General features: G+C 45.1%; 1 protein-coding gene across 17 annotated transcripts in view; it reads left to right on the top strand.

Annotated features, from left to right (window-relative positions):
• The window catches only part of PPIP5K1 (diphosphoinositol pentakisphosphate kinase 1), a 1768598-nt gene that overhangs the window by 1492644 nt on the left and 254623 nt on the right, over window positions 1-21331 (top strand). The gene's annotated exons all lie outside the window — the stretch shown is intronic.

Below are 21331 nucleotides of genomic sequence, written 5' to 3'. Positions count from 1 at the left end.
GTCTCTGAAACTGTTGCAATTCATTCTTACCATATCTGCTTAACAATGCTACTAACATGACAACTGTTTCAATGGTTATGTTGTAATGGTGATGGGAATAGCTATTTTGTGAAGTCTGTTAAAGAAATTACCCAGCAAGCATTCTAGACGCTGCGGCTGGCGAATATTCTCAAGGATGAAGAGTTAAAGAGAAATCGAGGTGTGTTATAAAGGTGGTGTATCTTACATAATTCTTTATTTTCAAATATTTGGTGGCAGGATTTTCCCATTTGTAGATTTTTTTCTTTTAAAGCTGAAATTTCAGTGTTCTTTACAATTGCAGTAGAATTTATTAATCTGTTGAGTCCTCCCAAAAAACTGCTCACGACTAGCTGCTGTCTCATTTGACATGGCAGTAGCTGTGATACCTAAAGAACAGTATGTTTTTCTCAATATTAAGAAGAATTTTCCCTTTTTTAGGTTTAAGTGTAAGTAAACACCTCTTACGTAAGTTTGTGTGGAAAAAAAGGTGGTAGATCAAATGCAGCTCTATGTAAATTGCAAATAGTTTCCATTGGCATCTTCAGTTTTTGTTAATGTAGACCAAGTTGCCACTATAATATATTTGGGCACCCAGGTTAATGAATCTTGGTATAAATCTAAAATAAATCACTGTGGCAGTGTTGTATATTGTACTGTGTGTCATTAATGAATACTTGGTCTCAGCAGTGACTCATCTGGTGCACTTTATCCTTTAATAAATACAGGGCTATGAAAACCCTGACGAGCCTTATTATCAAGTGGAAATTGTGCTTTCTTGAGACTTGCTAACCATATTTAATTAGTCACCAGTGATTTCTCAGATCAAGCACTAGTGTACCAACAAATGTCCTTTATTCTAGGTTTCCATCAAACTGTATTGGATTATTAATATAATCTTCTCTGCTCTTAATACTATTTTTGTTTTTTATTATGGTTGACTATCTCATACTATCGCCACGACATTGTATTCAACAGACTTTACTTTCCATATGTGCCACCTCCTTTTCTATTTGAGGGTTAAGAAGACCGAGAGGAATAGTGTACTGTATTTGCCTGTTAGTTCAAATACCCGGACTTAGGGGAGTTTTAGTGGAAAGCTGGTGTTGGACACCTACCGGTAGAGTTTGAGTTTCAGCTGCTCTTAGTTTTAAGCTCATTAGACAAATCCCAGCTTAAAATAAAATTAATGAAATAAAATTTTCATTTTGTGTCTAGAATCAAATCGTTCTAGCTTACGTGCTAGGTAGTTTTAGATTTGTATTTCTACTCGGGACACATGTCTAGGTAGCTGGACTTTCAGTGCCCCAGTTCATCTTCGTCTCACCAGCCTCGTTTCAGCTTAGTTACTGTTTCATTGGTAGGCCTATAATTTATGTTGCTATCCTATTTATGGTTCTCCACAACATTGTTGTATGTGTTGTATTTATCAAGAGGCAAAGATGATCATTTAAAGCACAGTGTTTTTGACATGAGACAAAATTGCAGAAAATAATATTCCAGGGTACAACAGTGGCTTTTCAGTCTTAATTCTGGACGTAGAAATTATGCTTGATGTCCTAGCACATGGGCATCACCATAACTAGGTCACTGTGATTTACTTGCAAGGTTTGTGGATGAATTAGTCCATTTTCATGCAGGAGGACCTGAACATGAGAGGTACGGAATGATAATTTTTCTCAACATAATTTAGAGGTTAGATGGATAATGGCACAGATAGGTACCTAAGTATAACACCCATACAAACTGGAGCTTTATCGTCAGCAAAAAAATGTAACAGTGGTTTCTTATGGTTCCCCTTATTTTCTGGCTGAACAGAAAACCTACATTCATAAACAACTGCATGGCCCAGTTTAACAAGCACCAGATTTTAAACCGATAAGTAATAAGATCATTGCTTTCCAGGCAAATAAATCAAATATATTATTCCTTGAACATTTAATAACAGAAAGAACACAAGCTGTTAGCCTAGCACCTTACTCATCTGCATCCCACAAACGTATCTGCTGAGTACCTCAAGGTTCATCGCTCAGTCCCTCTCTGTTCAACTTATACTTTATCCCTCTGCCCAATGTCATCCATGCACATGACACCAACATCCTCCCCAACCTCACGCAACTTATATTCTTCCTCTCGGACAGGACCCCTGTTTTGTCCTGTGTTTGTGTGTGCGAGATGAGGCCTCTAATGGTCCTCGCCTTACTCCTTACAAGAATTATGTAATCTGTGGGATGTGGTTAATAAAGTTTGTGATGCAATGTGTTCAGTTAACGGTTACATGCTGACAACCATTGTAGGTAACAGTAAAACGTAATTTACTGATTGCATTCTCCAGTTATTTGATCTTTCGCACATTATTCTTAGGTTATGGTATCATTCTACATCTGGAATTGTGTGAACGTAATGCATTCACATGATAAATATGGAGGTCAAGTTGCCTCACATATTAGCAAGTGATTCATTTATCTTCCTGTGGTAGCCACTGAAGTTTCTGTTAGACTGTACCAATAGAACTTACTTTTTAAACGATCCAGATATTATTTCGGCTACAGCATTCAGCACTCTGCAAGGAAGCCAAGAAAGAATTTTGAACAGCTGTGGAAATAGGGTTATAGAGTTCAACCTGGGCAAGACTAGAACATTAACATCCTTAACTTCTAATGATCCTGAAACTGCCTCTATAGCATATACCTGTATTTTGCACATTGGATTCCTGTGAAGGATTAGGCCATTCCTATGTCAGTATGAATCAAAGATGATATTCCATGACGAGTTGTTTGGCCATCGCGCTGCTCATCTGCAAGCAGTAAGCAATGCATGTTGAGTGATTCTGCAGTGGTGTGTGAAGGAGTGACTTTTAAAAAGACCTTGTTGCAAAAAATGTAACAGCTTTTAAAGTTTAATCTGAATAAAAGTTCTCTGTGATGAGCTCTTCATTAATGTTCATTAATATTAATATCACTGACTGACTCTGAGATCTACTAAGCACCTATTTCCAGGAATAATGGTATGAAAAGGGCCATTTAAAGATCACATTTGCTATATTTTGTTTCTAGTATGAATAAAAATGCATCAAGACCTGTATGGATTAAACCATCATGTAGCCCTCTGGTTTTGTAATGAAAAAAACTGAAAATGATGTTCGTAGATAACAGCTCTTCAGAGAATATTGATTGTCACTTTAGGACAGCAGGCTGCAGCACCACCCCACAATGAAGTCCATTGACTGCAATAATAATTATGGCTATGTGAGGGGAGAGAGGGAGATAGGAAGGGAATAGGGATAAGTTTATGGTGATTGGAATGAGGGCAGTAGAGAGGCTGCAACCCCCACTGTGAGTGAAACAAGACTTAGGAATGATTATCGGAGACTAGGTCAGACATAGACACACTATTGTCTGCAAGAGGCATGGGTATGGTGGCACATATAATATCTGTGGGCCCTGACAAAAGCTAACCTCATGCGCTCTTGCTGTTGGTATAGCTTTCATAGAAGGACCACACACATTAAAAAGGGATCAGCGCCACTTAAGATTAAAGTCTTGTCTGATACAGTACCTCTCCTCCATACAGAACAAGACGAATATGAATCCTATTGCATACAAATGTCCGGTTTACGGTTAAAAAGTGAATGCCATTCACCCTAGCATCTATGTATGCAGCTCACTCAGGCCAAAGAACCTCAATATATGGTGGTAATTTCAGCCTGGTTATGTGATGGGAAAAGATAAAGCTATTATTCGATTTAAAGGCACATAAGTCATTTCAGATAACAGGAGAAACTTCAAGATATTGTGTTGGTCAAAACCTACCAACACTGACACATGCTGCTGGTGGGTTATTCACATTTCTTGGTGGCGCACGAAAGCTATGCTCGTATAGATCACATCCTGGACAGTAAGTGCTCACACAGGTAGAAGATCGAATGGGGGCCCACAACTCATATCTGATTATGTACCAGTTATGTGAAACCATTAGACGCAGCCCAGAAGCCAGAATGAGATTGAGATTGAGGCTACCTTAACAAAAGAAATATACTCCTTGCAATAACTGACCTCAAAACTGTGAAAGCTCTTTGGCCGGGTAACTTCTCAGCAGGCTTTTACAAAGCCTTCATGCCTTTACAGCTAGGGACCAGGCTAGAAGTTTTGAAAGGGGAGGCACATAGAACCCTGATACAGACTATGGCTGAGGCCTCAATTTCTCTCGTAATAAAGTTCAATACACTACTCCCCACCCACACTGCCCACATTATGCCTCTTACGGGCCCATAAGATGGATGCAGAGCTTCTGGCAAGGTTCTAGCAACCGCGCTGCAGGCCCTCATTACAACCCAAGTCCGTTTGGAGGAGCAGGGTTTATCCAGGGAAGAAACACACATGATATAACAAAGAAAGCTCTTCATCCTATTGATATGTGCAAGAAATGAAAGTAAGAAAGGAATCCTATTGTCACTGGGCAAATACAGCCTTTGACAAGGTGACTGGGCTTTTCAAGAGGACATGCTGAGAGAGATTGGTCTAGAGGAAAGATACCGCATGTTGACATGTGCTGGCTATCACATTCCTTCAACTTGAGTAAAAGTTAACAAGAGACTCGCCATGAAATGTAACATTCATAGCAAGGCATGGATGCCCCCTCTCCTTGATCCTATTTGCACTCCCTAGAGTCGTTCGCACAGAAGGTCTAAGCCAGTGCTGACCTCAAAAGTGTTACATTAGACCCAGACTAATTTAAACCAACAATGTTTGCAGATGATATGTAAGTATCCGTTTCAGATCGGGGGATGTCCTTGCCAGCCTTGCTAGAAGAGATATCAGAATGTGAAAATCTTTACCATCTCAAAATCTGGGGGCCTCAAAATATCATTAAACTCAGCAGAGATTCAAGAATTAGCACAGACAACCCTGTTTCAGTAGTCTCAGAAGGCAATCCGCTTTTTTTGAATTTTCCTGGCTAGCACAATCATTGAAACTAGCCAGAGGAACATGGGAAAATTCCTCAGAGAGGTTAAAATGGATTTTAGCAAATGGAAACTTACATTACTGGGGAGGGTGCAGTGTGATGTTAAAAATATTTATTTATTTATAAAGTTTTATATAGCTCGAACATGATCCCGAAGGATATCAGAGTGCTTTACAATTAGAGGGAAGGAAGGTAATAAATGCAGTACCGGCATCAAATAATCATACCAAACAGAACAGTTACAAAACAAAAGGGGTCAATAGAGATTAATACAATAACTGGTACATAGCGAGCTAAGAGGGGAGTAAATGATAGGTTAAAGAAGAGTAGCACCCAGTTCAGGTCGTAAAGTTGTAAGTGAGGTGGTTCATCCAAAGGTCTAACTTGGGGATGTGATTCAGGGGAGAAATTAGAAGGAATTCTGTTTTGAGGTGTTGAGAAGAAGGTGGTTTAGGGTTAACCAGTTTTAAGTAGATGTTAGTGTAGTGTTGAGTAATATGAGGTTATCCGGGGAGGAGATTTTCAGATAAAGTTGCGTATCATCCGCATACATATGGAAAAGAATGTTCGTGGAATTTAGTGCATTAGCTAATGGTTCCAAGAACAAGTTGAAGAGTATAGGAGATAGGGCGGACCCTTGGGGAACCCCCCTGGATACTGGAGAGGGCTGTGAGAGAGAGGGGTTCGCCTCGACTCCTTGTGTTCTGTGGTTGAGAAAGGACGAGAACCATTGCAACACCCGACTAGAGAGGCCCATCCTGTTCTTCAAAATGAATAGGAGGTTGTCGTGATTGACTGTGTCAAACACAGAGGAAAGGTCAAGGAGGATTAGGAGGCAAGATTCATTTTGGTCAAGCATTTTTAAAATGTCATACATAACGTGAGTGAGAGCTGATTCAGTGCTGTGCCCACTCCGAAAGCCAGATTGATGCTGGTCCAGGAGTTGGAAATTCTCGATGTGAGCTCAGCTTTGTGATTGGACGCATTTTTCTCTGAGTTTGGCTAGGGTGGGGATGTTGGAGATAGGGCGGGAGTTGTTAAAGTCAGCACTATCTGCATTAGTTTTTTTAGTATAGGTGATACCTGAGCTGCTTTTAGGCAATCTGTGATTTTGCCTTGTGACAGTGAAGCGTTGACAATCTTTGTCCAGATGGGGATGACAACATCTTTGATTTCTTTGAAGATGGAAGGTGGGAAGGGTCACTGAAGTGATTAGATGGGTTGATACTCTGCAGAATCTTGTTGATGTCTCTTTCACTGAAGGGAGTAAAGGTGTCCCATGAGGCATTGTTCTTGGTGCTCAGGCTGATTTGTTTGAGCTTCTCTAAGAGGGCAGGAGGTGGTGCGGACTCATACGATGGTAGTAGAGCCTTCTTAGGAGCAAGTTCAACATTGAGGAGTCTTGATTTCTTAGTAAAAAAAGCCTCCAGTTTGTCGCATGGGGGGTTGACTCCAGAATCAGTGTGGTTTGGAGCTTCCACTGATTGCTGTTTAACCAGTTCAAAAAGTTTCTTGATGCGATCTGCGGCTTGATTAAGTTGGGATCTGAAGTAGTCGGCCTTAGCGCTCTTGATTTGTTTGTTGTAGGAACTCCTAACCTCTCTAAGGAGTTTTAGCTGATCCGAGGAAGGTTTGGATCTATAAGATCGTTCAAGGTTGCTGCGTTCCGAGTTTAAATGGTCGTTCAACCACGGTTTGGATATGTTTGTTGAGGCATTTTTTTGTTGGAGTGGTGCAATGGAATCCATGATGCTAGAGATAGTAGAGTTGTAAAAGTCAGTGAATACCTTAACCTCAGACATGTCAACTTGGGAAGAGAGGGCATATTTACAGTGGGTTGCTAGTTCATCTGTATTGATAGATCTGAGGTCCCTTTTCCAGATCTTTGATTTCGTTGGTTGAGCCTTCCTCAAAGACACCTCCCTGTTAATATAAAAGAAGATGCTGTGATGGTCGGACCAATCACAAGGGTTAATGGTATCTAGTGTGATGGTGTGTCCTTTGGTGGTGATGAGGTCTAGAATTTCTCCTTTATTATGGGTTGGCTGGTTACAATGTTGAATCATCTCTTGATCACTTAAGAATGATTTAAGGCTTGTTACAGCTTGGTCACTGGGGGTCGACCAGTGAAGGCTGAAATCACAGAGGAAGATTTGGAACATTACGGAGTCGACATTGCCAGAGATGATTTCCATTAATTGTTTGATGAAGGGGAGATTGTCCCCCGGGGGTGATAAAAAGTGTGAGATTTGCACAGCAGAAGGTTGTTACTTGAAATGTTGAGACAAAGGTATTCGCAGGATGATTGCGTAGAAGACTTCGAGTGGGAAACCAAGAGTGTGCTCCGATGTATACAAGCTAGGCCACCACCCAGCTTCTTTCTAGACAAATTATGTCGTGGGTAGGAGGGACTAGGAGGTCTAGGATAGGAGTGGAGGAGGGATTGGGCCAGGTTTCAATGAGGATGATGATGTCCAACTCATTGTGTTGGATAAGGTCGAAGATATCAGAGGCGTGTTTACTGGCTGACCTGCAGTTGAGTAGTACCCATTTAAGTCGTACCGGAGTAAGGGGGGAAGGAGTCTGGATGATGTTCACTCTCATGAGGTTGTATTAATGACTCTAAGATTGTGAGGGGGTTCTCTGTTCGGGTTATAGTGTATGGCTTGTATATGCTCCGAATGGATCGTGTTGTTGTCTAGAGTAGGCGAGTACGAGTTGAGTAGGTCATCAATATCATTAGACGCAAGATAGGCCTTCAATCTTCTAGGGCGGGAGGGGGCGTTAGGTAGGGGTTTGATTTGGGATATTGATTAATTCTTCATAAAATCTTATTTTGCCATTCCCTTGTATATTAGAAAGGAAGAGATTTAAATAGTGCAGGATTTGATGGAGACATCTAGCTGCAGATTCTGTACTGTAGGCATATAGCCTCAAATTTCTTACTGTAGAATATCTCAGGTGTCAGGCTGGATCCGTAAGACTTTTCTTGCGCAATACCCTAGCGTGCCGGTAGGTGGCATTGGTTGGCTCCGTGTGATGTCGTCGGCGTTGTCTGCACCAGAAGCCTTGTCGTCGGTGTTGCTCACACCACCTCGGCATCTGTTCTTTTCTTTCTGCGCCAGCTAGGGCAGATCCGTGAAAACAGCTACCCTCTGTATCTTTTTTAAATGCGTTTTTCGATGTTTTTGGTGTGTACGTTTTTTCCTCGATGTCGAAGAAGACTTCTGAATTCAAACTGGTGCGGCGCCTGCCATTGCGCCATGTCAGTGACGGATCCACACTTAATTTGTCTCCGGTGTCAGAATATGTACTCCGACAGTTGGGCCATGGCCCCGAAGGCTTTGAGGGAGCGCACCCTAAAGCTGCTTGCGGCCCGGCGTTCGGCTCCATGCTGCTCACCCCGGAGGTCTCGTTCTGGGTCCCAGTCGAAAGGAAGGTCCGGGCAGCACTGCGGGAGTCCTAGGTCCTCATCCCCCTGCTTGAAGTCTTCAGGTCGGTCAGGTAAGAAGCATAAGAAACACAAGAAGTCGAAGTGTGCTTACGCTTTTTCGCATCCGTCAGGCAATGTGTCCGTCATGATGCTCTAGGCCTCATTCTGTAGAACCTGTGCTTGGGTCAGCTCCTTGCTTCCCTGCCTTTTTCAGAAGCCGGAGCGCCCCCTACCCAGTTTAGAATTAAATCAGTTATTATTAGCCCCCGCCCCGTTTAAACAATTCTATGACTCCATGTGCCCCATGTTTGGGTGAGCTGACCCTCCCAGTTTGCCTTCGGGTCCTGGAGCCTCAGAGGGGGCTCCATTGGGTTCTGAGCCGGCACCTCCGATGCCCCTTAGTGGATCCGGTGGTGGATCCAGACCAGCAGCGCTCATATCCCTGTGACCCTCCCCTGCACCAGCATCACACTGAGACTCTCAATGCCGCCAGAGCCCCCCGGCAGCGCACGTTCCATTCTTATCCCCTACAACCTGGAACGACACCAGCGGCACCCTTGTGTCCTTGGTAGGTTCCTCAACCTTATTTTGAGGGGTTAGCAATGTAGGAGTATTGGGAGGGTTGCTGGACAGAGGTCCTGCATCTGGGTGTCTCCTCCTCAAAACCCCTCCTGCCTTTGTACAAGGCCTTGACTGATGTTCTTCTGGGAACTTGGTACAAACCTCTACCACACTGGGCGCGTTTCCTTCCGCACCGCTGGACAAGGAATCCAAGAGACTGTGTATTTGGGGCAAGAAACATTTTTCTTTCGGCATCCTTGAAATGCGGTCAGGAAACACTGCATGCCTATTGGGCTGTTATGTCCACTCCTTGTGTGAAGAACTTGCGCAAGTGCTGCCATAGGTCCCAGAGGAGACCCGGGCCTTTCTCTCCCAAGCGGTGTCAGACTGGAGACGCGGCAAAGGTCGCCATTCATTGGGGCCTGGATACCACCGGCTTGCTGGGCAGAGCAATGTCATCAACTGTGGCTGTTTGACGCCACACCTGGCTGAGAACTTCTGGCTTTCATGGGGATGTCTAGGTTTCTTTTATGGACATGCTTTTTAATAGCACCTGTCTTCGGAGACCAGGCATACATAGTCCTGGAGCGCTTTAAGGACTAAAAGGCTACGGCCAAGTCCTTGGGCCTCTCAGTAATCTCACATCTGCTTTTCACGGAAGGGGCTTTGAGCCACCCCAGCGATATCCCAGTAACAGGACCGCACAAGTGCAGCAACCTCTGTACGGCCATGGATGCGGCTCCTTTTGACCCCGTGGGTAAGGCGGCCATAGGTCGAGCCAATCCATTGCTCCCCCTGCAGCCTCTAAACCTACCTAGTCCGGCCCTTCAAGATCACTGGCTACACACCACATCGGACACTTGAGTTCTTCAGATTGTCCAAAAGAGCTACTCCCTAACTTTCGAGACTACCCCTCCCTCCGTGCCTTCGACTTAAGACTGGCTGATGGAGGACCACCTGGCCTTGCTTCAGGACAAAGTCAGGACTCTCTTGGCCTAGGGAGCCATAGAGAGGGTTCAGGCGCCAGAAGTATGCTGTGGTTGCTATTCCCACGACTTTCTAATCCTCAAAATGGACATGGGCCTTCGTCCTATTCTAGATCTGCGAGCCCTCAACTACTTTCTCACAAAGGGAAAAGTTCAAAATGCTCACTTTGGCTCAGGTCTTGTCTGACACCAGGACGCCTATTTTCACATTCCCGTCCTGCTTGCCCATCTGCTCTACCTGCGGTTCTCTGTAGGCCATGAGCACTTTCAGTTTACAGTGCTCCCCTTTGGCCTTACCAGCGCCCCTCCAGTATTCACCAAGGTGATGGCAGTAGTCACAGCTCATCTGCGCAGTTCAAGGGTGCCAGTCTTCCCCTATCTTGACGACTGGCTGATGAAGGCAAGCTCGCTTCAGACTGTCCTCTCCCACCTCCATACTACGGCGAATCTCCTGCTTTTGCTGGGGTTCGCTATCATCGTGCCAAAGTCACACCTGACTCCCTCTCATATACTCCTTTTTCATCAGAGTGGTTCTGGACACAATGCATTTTCGGGTCTATCTTCCCGGGTCGCGTCTGGGATATTCAGGCTATGATACCGATGTTTCAGCCTCCATCCTGGATTTTGGTGAGACTGACTCTGAGGCTGAAGGGCCTCATGACTTCCTGCAATCTGCTAGTGACACATGGCAGATGGCATATGCGGGCTCTGCAGTGAAACCGGAGGTTCCAGTGGGCGCAGCATCAGGGTAATCTCTCCGACACAGTCCAGATCGCGGAGGGAACTGACCAGGATCTGCAGTGGTGAATGACCAACCGCGATTGGGTCAAAGGCAGTCACCTCTCCTACCATACCACACAGTAGTGACAGATGCGTCACTCTGGGAACTGTGCGGCGATCTGTGAGAGGTAAACATCCGAGGACTCTGGTCTCCGTCAGAATCTGGCCTCCACATCAACTTGCTTGAGCTCCGAGCGCTGCGCTGCGCTGGGCATAGAAAGCTTTAATTCCTTCCATCAAGGTAAAGCTGGTTCAGGTTTTCATGAACAACACCACCGCCATGTGGTACTGCAACATACAGGGCGTGCTGGGGCCCTGAACCTTTTGTCAAGAGGCCCTTCGTCTCTGGACATGGCTGGAACAGCAGGGCATATCCCTGGTGGTTCAACACCTGGAAGGACCCCTAGTGGATCACGAATGGCGTCTCCATCCAGAGGTGGCGCAAGGTCTTTTTCAGAAGTGGGCCTTGGTTAGATCTGTTCTCTTCCGCCGAGAAAGCACAATGTGAACAGTTTTGCGTGCTGGAGTTTCCAAGGCAGCACTCCTTCGGCAACGCTTTTCCGCTCAGGCTTCTTGTACGTCTTTCCACCAATACCAGTCCCGTCCAGATTGCTCAAGAGGGTCAGGAGTGACCAATCCCAAGTCATTCTTATGGCTCCGACTAGGCTTGGAGAGTCTGGTATCCTGAGTTTCTCCAACTGAGCTTCAATCCTCCAATCAGACCGCTCCTTCGGGAGGAATGTCTGTCACAGCAGCAGTGGAGGGTCCTCCACCCGGACCTGTCCACTCTATGCCTTCTTGCATGGAGATTGAGCGGTGGCAGTTTATAGCATTCCATCTTCCTCCCAAAGTCTGTGATGTCATTTTAACAGCCAGTAGTCCCTCTACCCAGTGTGTGTACGCCTGCCGGTGGCAGAAATGTGGAATATATTGTACGGCATAGTCTATTGATCCTCTTTCTGCTTCCCTCTCTCAAGTCCTTCTCTTTATTTTGACCCTTGCCCAGCAGGACTCTGCTCTGGGCACTCTGCTTTCTTCAAGCTGCCAGGGTCCACCCTCCTTATTTAAATCCCCTATTGTGAATAGTTTTCTTAAGGGGCTTGTACATGTGCACCCACCTACCCCATTCATCATGCCTTAATATGGTACCTTCCGGAAGTGCACTCTGTTCGAACCACTGCACAAGTGCCCCATCCAGCTGCTTTCCATCAAAACAGCCTTTTTAGTGGCAATAACTTCTGCCAGGAGGATGAGCGAATTGCAGGCTCTGTCATCCAAGCCTCCTTACATGAATATCTTCCATAATACCTACCTTGGTGCTTGGTGCGTCACACTAGTGCTTCTTTCTTACTGAAAGTGGTAACAACTTTCCACATGCAGCAATCAGTCACATTACTCACTTGCTATGCTCCTCCGCACCTCTCTTAAGAGAAGCAGCGACTCCACCGTCTAAGTTGCCGTTCTACCTTGACCGCACTAACTCTTCATGGAGTACATTGGAGCAAAGAAAGGCTATGTGGTGTGGAAGAGGACTATCTCTCCATGGGTCGTCCTCTGCATCAAAATTTGCTGCGCTGTAGCCAAGAAACAGAGCCCTGAAGGCTGAAGAGCTCATTCCACCAGAGCTAAAGCTGCAATCACAGCATTGCAAAGTGGTGTTCCAGTACTTGACATTTGTGAGGCAGCTACGTGGGCATCACTGCACATGTTCAATAAGCACTATTGCCTGGACAGTCAAGTCTGCAGGAATGGCCTTTTTGGTTGCTCTGTCCTGCAGGACTTCCTCATGTGAAATAAGTCTGCAGGCCCACCTCCTGGGAGGTATTGCTTGGCTATCTATTCTAAGGTAAGTAATCTGTGGCTAGAAGTCTCTATCAGATGAACAAGTTACTTACCTTCGGTAACACTTTATCTGGTAGAGACATAATATAGCTTCAGATTCCTCACCGACACACCCATCCTCCCAACACTGCCGACAGGTTTGTAGGGTCAGGGCTGATCCCTTTCAGGGCCCTAGTTGTTCTAAAAGATATGCAGGTGTCTTACAGTGTTATATTGTGATAAACCAGAGTGGTGTTTCATACAGGATTTTGCCTTGAAACCTTACGGCATTGCAGTACATCTTGTGTATGGTATACACTTGTATATAACACTAAAAATATGTGTTTTCAATGAACATCACTATTGAAGAACGAACAGGAGAATAATTATAAGAGGGTTAAGCTTTATTTATCCTTATATTGGGGAGCGGGCGGATTCAGGTTTCATTTGTATGGTAGATCATGAACCAATAAATAGTGTAATGCGCACTCATTTAAGGTGGCTGACAATTTGCCTATTTGGTATTTGTTAGCCTGCCTGGGACGCCACAGGCTCAGACACGTAGTCAGCGGACTATAGACATGACTACTTTGCAGGGACATGCTATAGATAGAGAAGCCAATATGGCCCCAGGGAGATGAAATCTGCAGTACTCTCCATGAAAAGAAACGATAAGGAAGGACGGGCATACTTTTTACTTTATTTGTATGGCGTCTAATTTTTAAGGCATGGGAGGCGTGTTTGTGGTTTACTGCTTGTCAAGAAATATATTGCTTGGACTCCGACTGCTGATTGCGGGAGCAGGAGTTGTTAATACGTATTTGTATTTGCCGGAAGCATAGGTACACTATATTGAATTACGGAGTTTGAGAAAGGGTTCTCTTACCTCAGAAGGAGGCAGGGGCATCTGAAGATATAAATATGCAGCCACGGTAGACAGCCATACGGGATAAAGTACTTGCCGGGTCAGCTGCAGTGACACTGGGAAAGTATAGGGTTCATAGTTTTGTGTCAAGCCTCGTGGGTTATATTTGATTATTGTGTGTCCCCTTCACTGGCAAACGCTAGAGGAGGATGCACCAGAATTTGATTCAGTGATATCGCAATTAATGTAGGTAAGGTGATGGATTTTGTGCAATACAGTGTATTGGAATGGAACATTAGTTCCCACCTATTGGGTATATGGTTTACTCATCGTGGTCTAGTGAATTATTTTCTCCTTCTCTAAGTGCAGGATTTACTACCACTAATTTCATGCGTAGCAATGCTTTTAAATATTCTACTATTGATGTGGAAGTATCACACAAGTTTTATGTAAGAGTAATAGAGGTTAGTGGAGAGTGGTAGCTTGGACGGAGAGAGCTCATACTAATGACTTGCGTATTGTGCATATCAGGGCTTAGTGTAGGGTTGATCACTTTCTGCTAACATTACTGGACACATGATACGTGGTGAATGATTATCTCGGAGTTTGTTTTTTGAGCTTTTCTTCAAATTGTTTTGTTTATCTTTTCCTTTTCATGTATGAGTTATTTTAAATACAGATAGCTCTATGAAGAGTCCTACTATTCCTCTATGCATCCCTCCTAATAATTAGGAGGACAAATATGTGATGTGACATGTTCACACTTCGACACTGAGGTTTAGGAGGTCACAGTTTATACTGATATTTGTACGAGTTGATATGTTTTGTTTGTTTGTAGCCCAGAAGAAGTCAGTGGTGATTGTAGCCATGAGACAAAACACTTGTTGGCTACTTATATGAACAATAAACATAGTAATCCACCCACAGGTAAGTATGTATGTCAAAATCTCCCAGAAAAAGGTATGTATCCCACATTGGTGGAGAATACACATAGGTTGTTAAAATACCCCTCACACACCAAAAGAGCCCTTGGTGTCATGCTTCAGCATAGGGGTCTTCCCGCCCCTCTACGGGACCGGGCGTGCTACAACCTACGTTTGCGTGGGAGCACTGTTGTTTTGTAAGACAACTATGTGTAGTGTGAGGGTGTGAGAGGAAGGGTCTGGAGTGAATGGACGTGTGAGATAAAAAATACCTGGCTCGTTGGTTTAGAAAATTTTAATATACCGTTGAGCTGGTATTAGTAAAAAGTGGGGGGAGGAGGTGTAAATGCCTCAATGAGCTGTGCTTCCTATGTCTGCTGACATGTTTCGAAGCTCCCCGGGCTTCTTCTTCAGGACCTTAAGGATCCCTTCCTAAAACTCACTGTGTCGTGTAGTAACGTGATTAGATAAAACTAAGAAAGAAAAATGTGTACAAGGAAGAAATTAACTCCCTAGGAATATATAATGCCTCAATAGGTCTGCGAGGTCGATAAACCTGAAAGAAAACACAGAAGGGGAGATAAAAAACATATATTCACGTAGCTAGATGATGTATTTTAACATCCTATGTGTATTCTCCACCAATGTGGGATACATACCTTTTTCTGGGAGATTTTGACATACATACTTACCTGTGGGTGGATCACTATGTTTATTGATTTATGACTGGGAGGATGTATCCACCTCCACTACTCTTTTTAGTGGTACCTCTCTACTCCCTATTTTGTACATTGAGCCGCTACTCATGGTATAAACTACTTCTGCTTCCTTTTGGGTAAACAAAAATACCTTGTCCTATTTGGCCACCCTGCATGAAACTGGAAACAGAATCCATGGGTTCCCCTTTAAATTGATTTATTTTTGCATTCTTCTGTCTCCCTCCTCTGGTTTGTCAGTCTCTGGACTAGAAACAGACAAATCCCTCTCTCGCTGTAAAATAGCTTCCCCTTTTTAGATGCCTATTTGAAAATCATTTTCTGTGTGTCCTCATCACTGAGTTGTGTGAGAATCATGCCACCAATTTTTTACCTGTGTTTTTGGGTCCCCTATGGGAAGTGTAAAGTTTTATGCAGTTTGGTAAATTTCATCTCCTAATCCAGAGTCACTTACTACTGCAGAAAAGCCTCAAACTCAGGCACAACATTCATCAAACAGGGGTTAATGCTAGCAATGTTACTATCCAAGATCTACTTCAGTGGTCCAGGTGTTCCATCAGTCCTTTCAGTTTGACCGTCACTGGGAGTGCACTTTCTTGGAATGTGGTCAGTTTTGACACTTCTGCTTTTCATCTGTTGGTCCATTCTTTCTTTATTCTTCATTCTCTTTTCTGCAGACAACGCCTTAGATTCTGTTCCTGTCAGTCTTAACTTTACATGGCCCAATTTTATTTTGAAGATCGCTATTCGTTTTTTCCCCCCATGGAATCTAGTTTGACATGAATCTTTTCAATTGAGGTCATTAAACATCTTTCTCCTTTAGATAAAGACTTGACAGTTGCCTGCTCTCTCTTCAACCGAGGTCTTAGATTGATGAGTAGTTCTAGGGAAATGATAAACTACTTGGGTGGTCTCCTTTGTCTGTTTCAATGTGCGAATCCAGGTCCCAGCTAGAAAATCTCTAATTAACCCATCATGTATACCTCACTAAAGACTTCTTTCCCAAATGGTGCCATTAGCATTGTGGGTTATTTTGTGGAGGGTGTGTGGAAGTCTACGGTTTCAGTTCCACTGTGTGTGTGCCGCGCTGTGTTCCCTCTGCCTCATAGCTCTCCCTTTTGAGGCACTACAGTTCTCGGTAAGTGAAGGGAAAAAGCTCCTCTTGCTGATGCTTAGAGAGCACTACTCTTAACCTCACCAACTCCTGTCACTTCTCCCAGTCTGTTTAAGACGGTTCTGGAAGTGTCAAGGCACATCTTTTACTTTCAAATTTATCCTGTGTTCTGCAGTTCTACCTGGTGTTAGGCTGGCACTAAGAAGCCATCCCATCTTCACTCTGGGGACCACCCAAGCAACAGCATCCACCTCGCTCACCAGTCTGTGCTCTTCAACTGGTAGTTTGGTGCTGCCAATGTAGTATCAGAGTATCCATTGGTTTCTGTGGCTGATAGCAATACAGAAGATCACTTTGACTTGGGGATTGGAATATCACCAATTTCAGGAGCTGCTCGCAGAGCCCTGGATGGATGCCACCATAACACTTAGCACCAAGACCTTTCCAGGACTTTGTTTTTCAGATGTAAAAGAAGAGGTAAATAGCTAGTATTCTTTAAATGCTGGATTTCAGTCTCTGTATACAGCCTGTTCATTCCAGTTGCTTTGAACACACTGGTCTTCCTCAGTCACAGGAAAGGAGTAGTATCAGCATTGAAAGTGAGCTGTGAATCAGCATGTTAGGCATTATAGTCTTCTAGATAACTTCATCAGGCGAAGCTATTCAAAATTGTCTGAGGCTGATTTCCATATTATGTGGCACCGAATGTCTTAGTGGCCTTACATCCTGCTTTTCCTTGCCTCAATGATGCAGTCCAGAGCTGTCTGTCAGTAGCTTACTGAATAACTTCTCAGCTATGCCACAGTGGCTAGGTCTAAGGCTTCCAGTCTTCAGGCCTTACTGAGAGTGCTGCTAGAAGATGTAACTTTTTGCCCTCCACCAAGACAATATGTAGTGCATGGGGTTATAAAAGGACTCCGCAGCTTGTTACTTTTGTGACTTCATGCACCTGATGGACATCAGAGAGTAGGAGACCAAGCTATTTTGGCTATGGCCTATCGGGAGACTTTGATTCATTCTCCCTCACCAAATGGTAAGTCACCTGCCTGGGAGTTTTTTTCCTAAGAGATCTTCCCACAAAAAGTACAAAAGGGCATACGAACTAGGGGGCACATGCATGAAGCAATTGTGCAATCACAAACAGTGCGATTCACACCTATGGGCCTTGAGACGCATAGAAAAGAATGGAGTCACAATAGCAAATAGCGATTCCCTAATTGCGATTGCGATTCTTAAGGAATCGCAATTAGAGAATAGCTATTTGCACCCTGTTTTGATGCATTGCATTTTGCGATTACAAAATAGCGATTTCTTAAAAATCGCTATTTGGTAATCGCAAAAATGAAGTTTGATGCATGTGCCCCTAGAAGTCTTTCCCTTCTTCCAGGAGGCAGTCATTTCTCTGTACCATTTAAAGTCCAAATGCTGTTCCCTGATGCCAGACTTTTCCTCTGCGTTGAGCGAAACCATGTAGGTCGACAAAGTCAAGACCAGAGTTCTATGGTCCTTCAGACGACTCCCATGCAGGCTGGCTAATGATGCTGAATCTGTTCAGTATGAGACAGGAACTCTCTGGACTACTCCCCTAGAGGGGCTCTGTTCCTGTGATTTCAGCATCTCTGAGCCTGATGCTTCATCTCAACAAGATCCAACCCAAGTGCAGACAAAAATAGCTAGGGTGCCTTTTGTTAGGTACCCTTCTTTGGCACTGCTTTCAAAGTCTATAGCAGTGCCGCCCAAAGAGTGAATTCTAGAGCTGGCCAAAGACTCAATAGATGAATGTAGGATCTATATGATGAAGGAGAAGGTCAAATTCAGCAATGAGCCATATTATGAACACCACACTAGAGCCCAAAGTTTCACCCATTTGGTATTTCGGTTCAGATTCCTGTGCCTTGGTTATGAAGATTAAGGATAATGACTGAACAGAGGTTAGACTCAAAAGCTGATCTTCTTCTGGCACATTACAGTAATGATGCCAGCATTTACTTGGACTTGCAAAATGCCAGGCCTAGATACTTCAACAGAATTGGATTCAAAACAGAATCCAAGGGCCAAATGTATGAAGCCTTTTTGTGGTCGCAAGGGGACCGATCAACAAAATCGGGTCATTTGCAACACCAAAAAGACCTTGTCATATGTACAAAATGAAATTGTGATGTAATACATTACCAAATCGCAATTAAGGTTAGCAAGCCAATAAATATTTGATATTTTAAATGGGCGTGTTTAAAGCGTCCTTTCCAAATATTGATTCAGTTTGTTATGTATTAATGTTGGTCAACCAAATGTGATCGCAAAACATTCATCTTTTACCACCTCACAGAAGGTGATAAGCCATCCGTAACAGAAAGGGATCCCTTTCTCCTTTGTGAATGTGAATGTTGACAAAAAGTGTTTTTAAAAGAAGGTAGTAGTCTCACGGACCACTGCCTACTCTTAAAAAATAAATCCTACAATTTTTGTTTTATTATTTAAATGCAATCCCTTTTTCGTTATAGAAAACAGTTTGCATTAAAATGCTTTATTTAAAAGTAATCACAGATATGGTGGTCTGCTGACCTCAACAGGCCACTATCCCTGTGATGGCTGCGATTCCAAGTGGGTAGGAATTTTCAACCTACATCATTATTATTCATGATGTAGCTCGAACTGCAACCCACTAGGATTCGGTAATTTGCAAACCGACCTATTAGTACATATTAATATGCAGATTGCAACCAGTTCATTGTACATCTGGCTCCAAATGCCTTCTCTATGGCTTCCCTTGTCAGAAAATCTCAAAAGTTTGACACTTCGGGTTACAAAGTATTTGCCTCTGGCAGCTTGGCTCGCAACAATACTATTCCCACATCCCTTGCAGGGTAGAATGTGCATGACCTATAGGAGCTGGCACAATTTACAATTGCTAGCCTACCAGAACATATGGAGAAGTGTCCTTGTTATTCAGTGGTAGGGGATAACAACAGACTGCTGGATGATTCAGCTGATCCAACAGGGATAAGCCTTCTCTTCCTGTCCTCCCCACTAGACCACCCCTTTCCATCATAGTATTCTTGCAGACTCATGCCTCAATCTTAGAAGCCGAAATGCTTGTCTTGCTGAAAAAGGAGGAATTCGAAGTGAAAGATGGCCAGGGCTTTACTCAGTTTGCTTCCCAGTCCACATGAAGGATGTCCAAGCATCCTTGATTGACGTTCCCTCCGATGGCTCCCGCTTATTTGGCGGCAAAACTGAGCTGTTTGATTAAAGCCTGTTCACCATCAGATCCCTGGGCCTCGCTCTGACTTTCTGACCACAACAATAGTTATTTCGTCCCTTCTGTGGTTCTGTAGTAGGGGATCTCTGTGTATAGTCATAATCTAGTGAATAGTCCCGCCCATGTGCGTGGACCCCGGAGCAATAAAAAATAATCTCTAAAAGGTGACAAATCATGCAGACCTGCATACACCTTTAAGAGCGAATTTAATTTAAAGACAGATAATGCAGCCTATACCCACAGGCTACACTGTCCATTACTTCAACTAGAATTCCACCAACATCCACAAACAGCACTGCCTGTCTAGTTTTTCTCCCCATAGGAAAAGACCCTGCCTCTACCAGCAAAAAGCCTCTGGAATGATAGAGAGGAAGGAGTGGACAGACAAGCCCCATAGGCTGCCATTATGTGGCTTAAAACAGGATACTGTGCCTTTAAGAAAACTTTCCAGGTTTCCAGAACTTTCCCCAGTATCCCAGAATGCCCAGCAGGTCCCATTTACTTTCAGTTCTTTTTTCCGGCTCCTGCTAGCAGGACCCTGGAGCATTGAGCTCTCCCCTTTTCAAGGGTTTTTTGGAGATTTTGTCAATTTTTTGTCACTTTTTCAAGTGCTTAGTAGCTGGTACTGTCAACATGCCTGGCTTGTTCGACAAGTGCCCGGAATGTGGTAGAAAGAAGGCTAAAACTGATCCACACGAGGTGTGTATAGGTTGCCTTCCCCAGTCCCACGTGCCTGAAAACTATACCATCTGCCACTCGTTCTCAGCCAGGACCCTGAGGGACAGGATGAAAATCAGGCTTCAAGTTCTGGAGGAGAGAAGACTGAAGGCACCAGGTGGGTCTGGAGGGGCTGATTTACCCCATACTGAGGCCTCTGGGGGGCTCCCCAGGGGCAGGAAGACCAGTAAGCGCTCCCACTCCCCGTCGACGTCGAGGGTGTCGACGGCGACGTCGAGGAGGATGACCACCGTCTGTTCGCCGTCTCCCCAGGGCTCTGGGGAGAAGCGGCGTCGAAGATCGACGTCGAGGGACCTGAATAGGCCGCCGTCGACTACATCGGCGTCGTCGGTGACGACGCCGTTTTCGGCGCCGTCCAGCAGTCGGCGTCGAGATGGGACCCGCCGTCGGCGCTCGCCGTCGAGGGGAGATCGCCGTTCGCCGTCGATGAAGAGGAGACGGTCGACGTCGCCGCCGAAGAGGAGATCGACGTCGAGACGCTCGAGGTCGAGGAGATCGCCGTCGAGGCACAGGTCGCCGTCGAGGCACAGGTCGCCGTCGAGGCACAGGTCGCCGTCGAGGCGAAGGTCGCCATCGAGGCACAGGTTGCCGTCGAGGCACAGGTTGCCGTCGAGGCACAGGTCGCCGTCGAGGCACAGGTCGCCGTCGAGGCACAGGTCGCCGTCGAGGCACAGGTCGCCGTCGAGGCGAAGGTCGCCGTCGAGGCGAAGGTCGCCGTCGAGGCGAAGGTCGCCGTCGAGGCGAAGGTCGCCGTCGAGGCGAAGGTCGCCGTCGAGGCGAAGGTCGCCGTCGAAGCGAAGATTGCCGTCGAGGCAAAGATTGCCGTCGAGGCAAAGATTGCCGTCGAGGCAAAGATTGCCGTCGAGGCAAAGATTGCCGTCGAGGCAAAGATCGCCGTCGAGGCAAAGATCGACGTCGAGGAGAAGATCGACGTCGAGGAGAAGGTCGACGTCGAGGAAGAGAGAGTCACCGGAATCGGTGTACTCTGTGGTGTATACGCCCCCTCGGATGCCTCCGTCACCGCCTCCTCTCCCGCCTCCGCCGACTCCTCCGCCACCACCACCACCAACGCCACGTCCTCCACCACCGCCGCCTCCACCGCCACCACCGCCTCCACAGCCGCGGACACTGCCTCCGCCGCCCCCACCTAGG

The sequence above is a fragment of the Triturus cristatus genome, chromosome 3_1 (genome assembly GCF_964204655.1).
Source record: "Triturus cristatus chromosome 3_1, aTriCri1.1, whole genome shotgun sequence".
NCBI classification, from domain to species: Eukaryota; Metazoa; Chordata; class Amphibia; order Caudata; family Salamandridae; genus Triturus; species Triturus cristatus.
Note: the sequence above shows the minus strand (reverse complement) of the source record. Positions and strands in the feature narration are given on the sequence as shown.